Consider the following 12,678-nt stretch of genomic DNA (forward strand, 5'->3'; position numbering starts at 1 on the left):
CTCATACACTTGAAAGAAACCCTTTTATCACCATGGTTAAGTCAAGACTTTTAAGACTTTTGATAGTTTTATATATTTGAGGGAGTACTTGTGTATTTCTATTAAGGATAAAAAAGGAAAACATAAAAAACAGAGAGGTGAAAGGTTAGATGATGATTAAAATCAAATGAACATATCTGGGATCTGATGGTTAAATGATTGGAAGACAAGAGAGCATGAACAGAGAGGAGAGGGAAAATGAAATGTGACAAATAAGACAAAATAAGAGAAATCAGTCAATAAATCTCTCCTTGTTCTCTGTCTGTAGTTTTTTTTAGACTGCAGACGGATGGAGACATAACGTCCGAGCATGGCCTCGTAGCTTCAGGTCAGCGGTCTTATTTGGCCCCCATGTGGAGGAAGAATTGGTTTTGGCTCGGCCGAGGACAATCACCCGAACCGAGGGGATTGGATGCTGCTGGGACACGGAGAGAGCCAATCAGAAAGGCCATCGATCAGTTCCCCTTAATCTCACAGCTGGTGAGCACATCCCCGACTCCAATCTCAAACTCTGCAGCTTACTCAGACTGACGGACGGAGGATTGGAGGGCATCCAGAAGCCTTCAGCCTCCACTGAAATAGATCCATAAAGGAGCAGGAGGAGTCTGACTACATCAGACCTCAGCATAAGTGTCTGTAGTCTTTACTGTAGAAATGAACAGCAGTTAAATATGTTTAGTCTGGATACGTCAGAAAATCAGCCTTTTCCTTAAAAATGGAAACAGTCAGTGTGGCTCAATAATGGATCTGTTCAGGCAGAAACCTCTGCAGTCGAAAACGAATTCAAGCATACTCTGTCAATGTCCTAATGTCCTAAAGTGTCCACTAGAGGCTGGCTCCAGAGGCATCCAAGTGAGACCCCGTCTTTAAATACTGGTTTTAACAGCTACAATGAAGTTTTTACAACTACACTGAAGATTATTTCTACAAAGTAATGCCAGTTAGATACAACTATGTAATGTAAAATAAGTGCACAAATGTTCACCCTCTTCATGTCCGTATTTAGTAGATGCATCTTTGGCTGCAATCACAGCTCTGAGTCTGTGTGCATAGGTCTCAGTCAGGCTTGAACATCTGGTCACTGCAATGCTACTCCATTCTTCTTTGCAAAACTGCTCAAGCTCTGTCAGGTTGCACAGGCGTGAACAGCCCTTTTCAAGTCCAGTCACAAAGTCTCTATTAGATTGAGGTCTGGTCTTTGATTCGGCCACTCCACATTCACCTTGTTGTCTTTAATTCAGTCCTGTACAGATTTCACTGTATGCTTCAAAGCTGCAGTTCTCTTGCAGACTGAATAAGATTGCCCTCTAGGATTTTCCTGATATTTGCTGCACTCATTTTAGCCTCTACCTTTACAAGCCTTCCAGGGCCGGTTGCAGAGAAGCATCCCCACAGCATGATGCTGCCACCACTGTGTTTCACAGAGGGGATGGTGTGTTTGTGTCGTGTCTGATGGCCATTAAGCTCCATTTTGTTCTCATCAGACCTACAGTAAGTCATAGGTGTCTATGGTGGCCTCTCTCACTAGTCTTGAGGACGGTCTGATCTGGGCAGATTCACACATGTGCCATAGTTCTTCCATTTCTTGATGATGGATTTAACTGAACTCAGGAGGATGTTCAGAGACTTGGATGTTTTTGTACTCATCCCCCTGACTTATACTTTCCAATATTCTTTTCTCTAAGTTGCTTGGAGAGTTCTTTTGTCTTAATGGTGTAATAGTAGCCAGGAATACTGATTAGCCAGGGAGTGGACCCTCCAGACACAGGAAGTTCTTTATCGCCTCTTTATATATATATTTTTTTTACCCATTTTGCTGCTTTTTGCCCTTTTTTGTTGCTTCTTTTTTTCATTTTTATCAATTTTGGCTGCCTTTATGTATACGTTAGCCAATTCTTTTTGCCAGTTTTCACCAATTTTTGCTGCTTTTCTGCCCTTTTATGCCACTTCTTTCTATTCTAATTATGCTATTTTTCACCAATTTTTGTTCCTTTCAGCCTTTTTTCCCACATTTAACCAATTTATTTTTTGCTTTATGCCATTTTTTGGTGATTCTTTTTGCCAGTTTTCTCCAATTTTATCTGCTTTTCGCCATTTTTGCTGCTTCTCTGCCCTTTCTTCTCTTTTAACCAATTTTTTCTGCTTTTAACCATTTTTTGAAAATTCTTTTTGCCACTTTGTCCATTCTTGTGGCTTTTTGCCTTTTAAGCCACTTTAAACAATTTTTTCTGCTTTTGGCCCTATTTTTGACACTTCTTCTTTTTTTATTATTATTATTACCCACTTTTGTTGACTACTTGCCTTAATTTACCAATTGTTTTTGGCACTTTTTTCAACAACTTTTTGTTGTTTTTCTTTGCACTTTTGTGCCACTTCTTTTTAACACTTTTAATCCACCCAATGCTGCTTTTGGCCTTTTCTTTGGCCTTTTTATGCCACTTTTATTTCGGTCCTTCACCCATTTTTGCTGCTTTTTGCCTTCATTTGCTGATTTTGCCACTTTTTAAAACCAGTTTTTGTTCCTTTTTACCCATTTACAACGTCTTTTTCCCACTTTAACCTAATTTTGCCACTTTTAGCGCATTTTTTCTACTTCTGTTGGTCTTTCTGATTGGAAGTTAAAATCCCTCAGAGGGTCTTAGAGATGATCTGAACCTGATCCTGACTGGCTTGTGTACAGAGTGTCCTGCTGCATGAGAGCCCACAGTGATTCTGTTCAGGATGTGCTGGTATGAATCTGTCCTGTTATACACTGACTGTGTCTGAGGAGCTTTTGTCTAAGATGAGATCTCCACCCTCAGACAAACATGATTCCTCAGTGAAAAGACACGTAGACGCAGGAATCCTTCATATTATGCTGAATTTAGTGAGTGTCATTTTCAATGACTAACATCTGGATCATCTGTTTTTAATGAATTTAAAGACATGTATCATGGAAGGAATCTCATTTAATCTTTTTCATATGTTGTATGAAGTGTTCTGCTCGCTGTCCTGTCGTCTCCCGTTTCACCGAATGGGACGTCCTGCTGTGTTTGCACTGAATACTGCTCTGTAAGATGACGGTGTCCTCTTACAAAAATGCAGCCAAAAGTCTGCAAATGAAGTGATTCTGATAACAAGCTGGGTATCAGAGAGAGGCGCGCTAAAGCTTCTGCTGTCAGCTGCTGAATCAGAGCATCCAAGAGTTTAGAAAACAGCGTCAAAGGAGAAAACAAACTGGAGGTATTAAAAAAGCCAAAAGACACAGGAGGAAAAAGGTTCAGTGAGGACGTGCTGATGTGACACCATGTCGAGTAGATCAAGTTTTAAATGTTTGTAAATGTTTAAAGATATAAACTCTTCAGTTTCATGATCCTGCCATCATTAATTCTCTGGTGGTCACGTCATCACGTATGAGCTGAACAGAACCTTCAGTAAGACAATAACTCACATCTGCTGCTCCTCCTACGATATGAAACGTCTAAATGTGCTTTAAAATCGTCTCCCCAGTGTTGTAACTTTCCGGGAGTTTAAGTGAAGCTCCAACACGACCAGCCAAGCCGTCCTGATAAATCACTTTGCATGTCAGTGTCTAACTCCTCTTTTTGTTCCTTTCAGTTCATCTGCATGTGGAAGAGATCGATTTGAAGGCACTGTGATAGAAATGTGTTTTATGAAGGCCGGATCTCACTGCTACATTATTTTAAATTTTAGATCATATTTTGTCATTTTAGATTTATCATTTTTACTTTTATACAATATTTTGACATTTAAGACTCACAATTTTTAAATTTAACTTTTAAAATCATTGTCTTGAATTTTAACTCATATTTTGACATTTTCAACTCCTTAATTTGGCTTTTTAATTCCATATTTGGACTTTTCAACTCATGATCTCAAATTTTTCTCCTATTTTGACATTTTTAATTCATAATTTTTACTTTTTGTATCATATTTTCACATTTTAGACTCACAATTTTAAATTTTAGATCATATTTTTTGGTTTTCCATTCATTATTTTAAATTTTATATCACATTTTCGACTCACAATTTTAAATCTAAGTAATTTTTGTAACGCTTTAAGTCATTATTATAAATTTTAGCTCACATTTTGACATTATAAATTCATAATTTTTACTTTTTTATTATATTTTCATATTTATACTCACAATTTTAAATTTAAGTCATTTTTTCAATTTTTAAGTCATTATCCTGAATTTTAACTCATATTTTGACATTTTTAATTCTTAATTTGGCTTTTTAATCCCATATTTTGACTTTTAAACTCATGATCTAAAAATGTTCTCATATTTTGACATTTTTAATTCATAATCTTTACTTTTGTATCATATTTTGACATTTCAGACTCACAAATTCAAATTTTAAGTCATATTCTTTGGTTTTCCTTTCATCATTTTAAATTTTATATCACATTTTCACATTTTAGACTCACAGTTTTAAATCTAAGTAATATTTGTTAACCCTTTAAGTTTTTATTTTACATTTTAGCTAATATTTTGAGATTTTAAAAACACCATTTTTACTTTTTATATTATATTTTGATATTTAAGACTCTCAATTTTAAATTTAAGTAATTCTTTTAATTTTTAAGCCATTAGTTTGAATTTTAATTCATATTTTCAACTCCTTAATTTGGCTTTTTAATCCCATATTTTGACTTTTAAACTCATGATCTCAATTTTTTCCTCATATTTTGACATTGTAAAGACTCATGTGCTGTTTTGCACTGTTTCCTGTGAAAGTATTTCAAAAGTGTATTCACATCACCTGCTCTAGCTGTTGTTGTAAATGATGCTCACAAAGAATTCTGGGAGGACTCACAGTGCAAATGCAGAAGCTCAGTGTTAGTTCATGCAGGACTTGATAGTCATGTTTAGCTCCCTCAGCCAATCACTGCTCTTTCTCTCAATACAGCAGTGAATTTAAATATACTTCTTACTAATCCCTGCTTGCATTAATGCTGATGCACTATGTTGCTGCTGCTGGCAAAGCTTCTCCTCCTCCACCCCAGCCGCCTCCTTTATAGTATAAAGCAGGAATGTCAGACTCAATCACAGCAGGGGCCGAATTGTGAATTTGGGTCTAACCTGAGGGCCTAACTGGGTCAAAATGTCCCATAAATGAATTATAGGGACAAAAATGTAACATTGATGATAAATGATCTTGCAATAAAAGTCAAAAGTTAAATTAGGATTGTTAACAGTTAAAGTACTAAATAAAATTCAAAATCATGAGTTTAAAAGGTCAAAAGGTGAGATTAAAAAATATGATTTTGAGTTTAGAAGGTGAAAATATGAGATCATATTCAAAATCAAGAGTTTTAAATGTCAAAATATGAGATACAGTTAAAAATACTGAGTTATAAAGGCCTAAAGATGAGATAAAAATGTATGTTTTTAAATCATAAAGGTTAATATTTGGGATTAAAATTAAAAGTTGGGAGTTGAAAAAGTCGAAATGTAAGATAAAATTCAAATTAATGAGTTTAAAAAGTCAAAATATGACTTAAAAATAAAAATCATGAATGTAAATGGTCAAATATGAGATAAAAGTCAAAATTATGATCTGAAATGGTCAAAATATGACATAAAAAGTCAAAACCAAAACTCTGAGATGCACATTTGAAAATGAGAAATGAAAACACAAATTTTTTTCCCCACATTCCTGACTTTTTATCAAATTATTTTAACTCTTTACTCCTTTTAAGTCTTATGACTTAGAAAGGATATTTTCAGTCATCAAGGTTAAGTTTATGTTGTTATACTGGAGGAAATCTGCAGACCTCATACTGGTGGGCCAGTTATAATAAAACTATGATATGATCTGGTGGGCCGGGTATAACTGTGCAACGGACCAAATTTGGCCCCGGGGCCTTAAGTTTGACACCCCTGCTATAAAGCTTGTCTTAACTGCTTTTGAACTGACTGTATTGTATTCAGAATGCATTGTCATAAATTTGTCTAGCCATATGGGGGTTTCTAGCTATGCTCTCCATTTCATGAAAAATATTTGCTCATTTGGAATTTGATGGCAGGGCCAGGGAGTTTTGGAAGGGAAATGTTGTCCCATTCTTGTCTGATGTAGGTTTCTAGCTGCCAAACAGTCCTGGGTCTTCACTGTTGGATTTTTCCTTACAAGATGTGCTGAATGTTTCCTATCGGTGAAAGATCTAGACTGCAGGCCGGCCAGTTTAACACCTGGACTCTTCTACTGTGAAGCCATGCTGCTGTGATGGATGTAGTATGTGGTTTAGCATTGTCTTGCAGAAATAGTTAAGGCCTTCCCTGAAAGAGATGCCTGGATGTGAGCTTATGTTGCTCTAAAACCCCTCTCTACTTTTCAGCATTGTTAGTCTCTTTCCAGTACGCCATAGGCAATAATGTGGCCCCATACCATCAGAGATGCAGGATTTTGAACTGTGCATTGAAAAGAAGCTGGGTCGTCTGTCTCCTCTTTAGTCCACAGGACACAGTGTCCATTGTTTCCAAATAGAGTTTCAGTTTTGATTCATCTGACCACAGAACAGTTTTCCATTTTGTCTTCGTTCATTTTCATGAGCTTCGGCCCAGAGAAGACTTCCACATTCCTGAATTTTGTACACATAAAGCCTCTTTTTTGTACGACACAGCTTCAACATGCATTTGTGGATGGCACTGAAAATTGTGTTGCACTGATTTCCACATAATCATGCCTGTTTTTAATGCTGTGCCGCCTAAGAGCCAGAAGACTACGAGCATCTAAAATTGACCTTTGACCTTGTCCTTTGTGCATAGACATTTCTCCAGATTCTCTGAATCTTTTGATGACATTATGTACAGCAGATGGTGGGATATTCAACATGTTTGTAACTCTACATTGAGGATTTTTTTCTGAAATTGTTCCACAGTTTTTAGACACAGTTTTATGCAGATTAATGATCCTCTGTTCATCTTGACTTCTGAGAGACTCTCCCTCTCTAAAATGCTCATTTTATTCCCAGTCACAGGGACGTAGCTAGGGATTTTGGGCCCCCAGAAAGAATATAAAACAGGGCCCCCGTGTTTATGTTGCTACATTTTTACATATATCCATACATATTAATATATTTATGAACTATAATTTCCCAATTTATGAGCAATATTTTTTTACTATGGTTAAATAAAGTTGACTTGCATCATTTTGCAGGACTTGACAACACCATTTGGACATTTCAAAGGGAGGAGCAGCCCCCCCCCCCCGTTGTATTTTACTCTATTTGATACAAATTTCAGTCTGTTGGCTGATTCATTTAGTTGCTTTTGATTCAATAGTGACACTAATTATTAAGAAAAAAATAAATAAAAGCACACTTTTCATTGCAGGCTTCAGAGGCCCTCCCTACTGTGGGCCCAGGTAATCTGTACCCTTTTACCCCCCTGTGCTAAGCCCATGCCCAGTCATGTTACTGGCCTGTTGCCAATTAACCTGATAAGTTGCAAAAATGCTGTTTTCCAATGGTACCACTAACTTTTCCAGCCGGTTGTTGCCTTGTCCCTACTTTTTTTGAGACCTGCTGCCACCTTGAATTCAGAATGAGCTTTTTTTTTTTTTTTTTTTTGAGGAAATAGTCAAATTTGTTATTTATGAGCTATCATGAATGGAATATGAGTTTATGTGATGGTAAAATAATGCATTCTGTTTTTATCTACATTTAAATTGTGTCCCAGCTTTTTTAGAATTAGGTTTGTATTTGAGGGAATGCAAGAACTCTGATAGAAATTATACATATACAGTGTTTAACAAATTTATTAGCCCACCCTAACCCTGACCAAAGTAAGGTTTATACTACAGCTGCACTAATTAACAACATTAGTAATTACCAAAATCATTTTTTATGTTTCTGAAATGGTTAATACACCAATATGTAGAAGCTCTTTAACCCAAATGATATTTTTAATGCTAAAATATAATTATCATTGTTATCCATGAATTTTCAAATTTACCGATTAACAAAAACCTGAAAAAATAGTAAAGCACATTAATATTTCTTGATTAATATGTCAAATTATAGTTATTTACCTGCATTCCTGAAAATAAAAATGAGTCTTAGTGGTTGAATGTTGTGCTTGATTCATTTCTGACTTCTCAGAGAAGCCCAGTGAGCCGGCTCAAATTTGGCTCTAAAAAGGTGAATTCAGTTTGAAATTCCTCATTCCTGTTCAAAATGGTAAATTGTGGAGAGCTTAGTGAAAATGAAAGAGTCCGCATTAAAGCACTTCATGATGCTGGATGGTCTCTGAGACAAATAGGGAAAGACATAAATTGTTCTCCCAGTGTGGTCAAGTATGCTTTGGAGTCAATAGCCAAGACCGGTACTTACAAAATGTGCCCAGGAAGAGGCAGGAAACCAAAGTTAACTGAAGCAGATGTCAGACAACTTGAGATTTGAAGTACTAGAGACAGAAGGAAGACCACTGCTGATCTTCAGGCAGAGATGAATGCTTCTAGATCAGCGTCTGAGAAAGTCTTCAGAATGACCATAAGCAGACGACTCATGGAACAAGGCTTAAAGAGAAGAATAGCTGCTAAGAAGCCATTACTGAGGGCTGCAAACATGCAGAAATGCCTCAGATTTGCCAGCGAGCACAAACACTGGACTGTTGATGACTGTAAGAAGGTACTCTGGACGGACGAGTCCAAGTTTGAACTCTTCAGTCAGCATCGCCGTGTTCATGTCTGCAGAAAAGCTGGACAGCGTTTTGATGCCAGATGCATTGCACCCACAGTGAAACACGGTGGAGATTCCATTATGGTATGGGGTTCCACTTGTGGATACGGCGTGGACAAATTAGTGAAAATGGACGGTATCATGAACAAGAACGTCTACCACAACATCTTAGTGCATCATGGAATCCCTTCTGGACTGAATGTGATTGGTCGTGGGTTCATATAACAACAAGACGATGACCCCAAGCAGACTTCAAAGCTGTGCAGAGACTATTTGAGCAAGAAAAAGGAATCTGGAGTACTGGAACTGATGGACTGGCCGAGTCAAAGTCTGGATTTGAATCCTATTGAACAAATTTGGGATTTAGTAGATTAAAAGATTGATGGTACAAAAGTTTCATCTAAAGCAAGTCTGTGAGAACAGCTAGAAACTATTTGTAACTCAACAACAAAAGAGACTGTGGAAAAGTGAATAAAAACAATGGCAGCAAGAATGCAAGCTGTTATCAAGGCCAAAAGAGGGCCATACAAAATAAGAAGATTTTTTGGTTATTATGTGTGAAAAAGGACTATTTAGTTGTTTCAGTTTGGAATTTGCCAAATAAATATCAATAACATTTTTAGTTCTAAACAAGTTTTTTAAAGATTTCTTAAATATTTATGTTTTCTTGTTTTTATGACAGGTGGTCTAATACATTTGTTAAGCACTGTACATGTTATAGAAGTTGTTAAATTGTGTTACTATATGCATTTCAGAGCAACAATTCTACATATTGTATCTTTAAATAATCAGGTAAGACACTTTATTATCCACAAAATCAGAGGAAATCATCTTTAAAAGTTTATGAATCAGTCTCCTGTTGACTTGCTTCTCCTCCTAGCAAAGGTTAAGATGTCTTTTTTATCCGTAACATTACCTTTGTTTAAAAAATAAAATAATTAGGGCAGGTTTTTGACCCTGATGAAAGTGTTAACTGAATATTAATGAAAGAAACAGGTTCAGGGTTTAAATAATACAAGTAGTTTTTCTTTGAGTTTGACAGAAAGCAGCAGGCCGGGGTTTCATATGCAAAACAATGTGACCTTGCTGCCACAAATTACAGCAGTTCCCTTGCACCCTCTTTCTTTAAATTCAGCTGTAACTGTATGAAACGTTCTCCTGCGGTGACCCGGCGTCTCGTGGCATTATATCAGACAAACAGCCTTTCCACAAAAACATCGCCTAAATTTGTCTCTGCCCTTTTCACACAGAGCGAGGACACGTCGGCAGCAGATGGGCCAAAAAGGCTTCCTATTTCCACAGCCTGCTAATTAGAGCCCTTACCACAGCTCACCTTTAATGTCAGCCGCAGACTGCTCTTAGCGCAATTAGCCTAATGGGGTCTGGGCCTGTGAATAGCCTGTAATGTTTAGCCTGGATTCAGCTGCTGCATTGGAGTCTTTATGTCAAAATAAAAGGACAAGAGGGGTCTATAGCAGTGCACATGCATTTATCACAGAAGACGAGACAGTTACCATGATTACCCAGAGAAACTATTTAATTAGATGCATTAATAATTGAGCTAATTAGCTCCCATGTGTCTCCCAAATGAAGAGGGGAACCCGGAGCTCCACTTGCACCTCATCAGCTGATTAATTAGTGTGTTGATCGTTAGCTGTCTTGACGGCCTATATGCGATCAGATGAGAGGGCGGATAATGAGGGACTTGTCGGTCGATGGTGCTGGTTAATTAGTGTGACCTGATCCAGGGGCCATGTTAGAACAGTTGTTTATGCCACAGCTTCTAATGAGGAGGATTTAGGGCCGGATGATCTATTTGGAAACACGCTGCAGTGTTGTTTATGGGAGCGGGGTTAGTGCTGCCCTTGAAAACCCCCTAAAGAAAATCAGTATAATGTTCCAATAATCTATCCACAAGGACTAATAAAGCCTCTGTGGTGTTCAATATTAACTTAAATGACTTCACCATACTCTGTGGTGTTTGGATCCCCATACAGCGACCTTCAGTAGATCTGGGAGTCAGCACTGAAGGCTGTTTATATTTCATCTTTGGTATTCTAGTAAAACTTTCACAGCACTACCATGACTTCTCTCACTGTGGTGGGTCTATTAGTAGTCTGAGTAGAGCATTTTACAGCTGCTTTTATTAGTATCCAGAATGGAGGATAGACCTAGTTGAGCATAAGAGCCTCTGGTTGATAATTCTGCAAATATTCCAGCAAAAAGCCCCTGCAGTATATTTGTTTTTATGCAAGTTTATAATCACCTTTAACTATTACACATTGCATTTGAGCATTTACTGCATTGCAATCAAAGCATGTGATGCATACATTCCCATATAAGGAATACTGGAGAAACCAAGGCTGATGTTAAGATTTTCCCCATCATTTTTATATTATCCTCTTATATAGAATTGTCCAGAGGGCTGCTATGCTGCAGGAGATGAAATCTTTTTATATTGAAGAAACATGATGCAAATCAGCGGTGTTATTTATGAGATTATTCTAACTTCAAGTTCCTCAATTGCATCAATAATCTGCACTTTTGCTTTTGTTTTAAGTTTGCCCTCTACTATGAGCTGTTGTTATAAGCCAGTTTCCTCCAATGGGAGATAAATTACTGTGTACTGTACTGTATCATATCTATCAAAACTGCTAAATACACGCTAAAACTTCATAAATAAATTTGGCTTAAACTCTAAATAGTAGGTGTTAAAGTAAGGGTTGGGATACCAAAAGTTAAAAGTCAAAAACCGGATTACAAAAGGTTTGATAAAGTGAGGTATACATTCTGCTTACAGGACAAAAGCTTGTCCAACATGAAAATTCTCAGCTAACGTAGCTAAAGTAGCTAATGTAGCTAATGTAGCTAAGGCTAAAGCAACCGATGCAACATCAGTTACATAGCTGAAGCCGTTACAGTTTTGTAAATCTAATAAACCTGTAGTTTATTTATGTAAAATAGCTAATAATGCAGCCAATGTAGCTTAAACTAAAGCTAACTAAACTATGTTAGCTTATGCTACATTTGCTAAAACCAGGGGTAGAAAGTAACTAACTACATTTACTCAGATTACTGTAATTGAGTAGCTTTTATGTGTAGCCTACTTGTACTTTTTGAGTAGTTTTAAAAATCACTACTTTTACTTTAACTCAAATATATGTTTCGAGTGAAGTATTGTACTTTATTACATTTTAAAAAGCACTGATTACACAAATAAACACTAAAAGCCACAACAAGGAGGTCCAAGCTTTCAGCCAACAACATAAAAACGACCAGTTGTTTTCGCTGTCACAACACGTCAGTCAGTACAGGCACATAGCAAGAGAAGGATTCCATATTTCTTCCCAAATCAGCTGTTGCATTGTACTTTAGGTTAGGTCACACCTTCTGATAAATAACCTGGTTGGAGGTCCATATTTTCTTGTTATTGCACATTAAGGACAGGTTATAGTTCACTGTGAAAGCCCCTTGAATATCAAAATTAGCTACTCAGTACTCAGCACTTTGAGTAAATTCTTAAAGTATTACTTTTTACTTTAACTTGAATAGATTTATAACAAGAAATTTTACTCAAATAAGTTTAAACCAGAGAAACTGTATTTTCACTTGAGTACAATAGTCTGGTACTTTTCCACATCTGTTAAAACTGACTTAGCTACCTATGTGGCTAACATAGCTACTGTATGTTAGCTACCTATGTAGCTAGCATAGTTATGTTAGCATAAGCTATGTTTGCTAAAGCTCACATTGCTAAAGCTAAAGTCACGTAGCTACACTGGCATGTGAAATAAATTCAACTGTAAAGCTAGTTAGTTAGCAGTTAACGTTAGCTAAAGCAGGCTACTGTTTGTGTAACTACTCCTAAAACAGGCTTATACATAGTTTAATTCTGGGTTTGACCTCTGACCGTTGTTTCTGTTTAATTTATGTATGTTGTTTAGTCTGGTATG

The sequence above is a fragment of the Cheilinus undulatus genome, linkage group 9 (genome assembly GCF_018320785.1).
Source record: "Cheilinus undulatus linkage group 9, ASM1832078v1, whole genome shotgun sequence".
Classification (NCBI taxonomy): domain Eukaryota; kingdom Metazoa; phylum Chordata; class Actinopteri; order Labriformes; family Labridae; genus Cheilinus; species Cheilinus undulatus.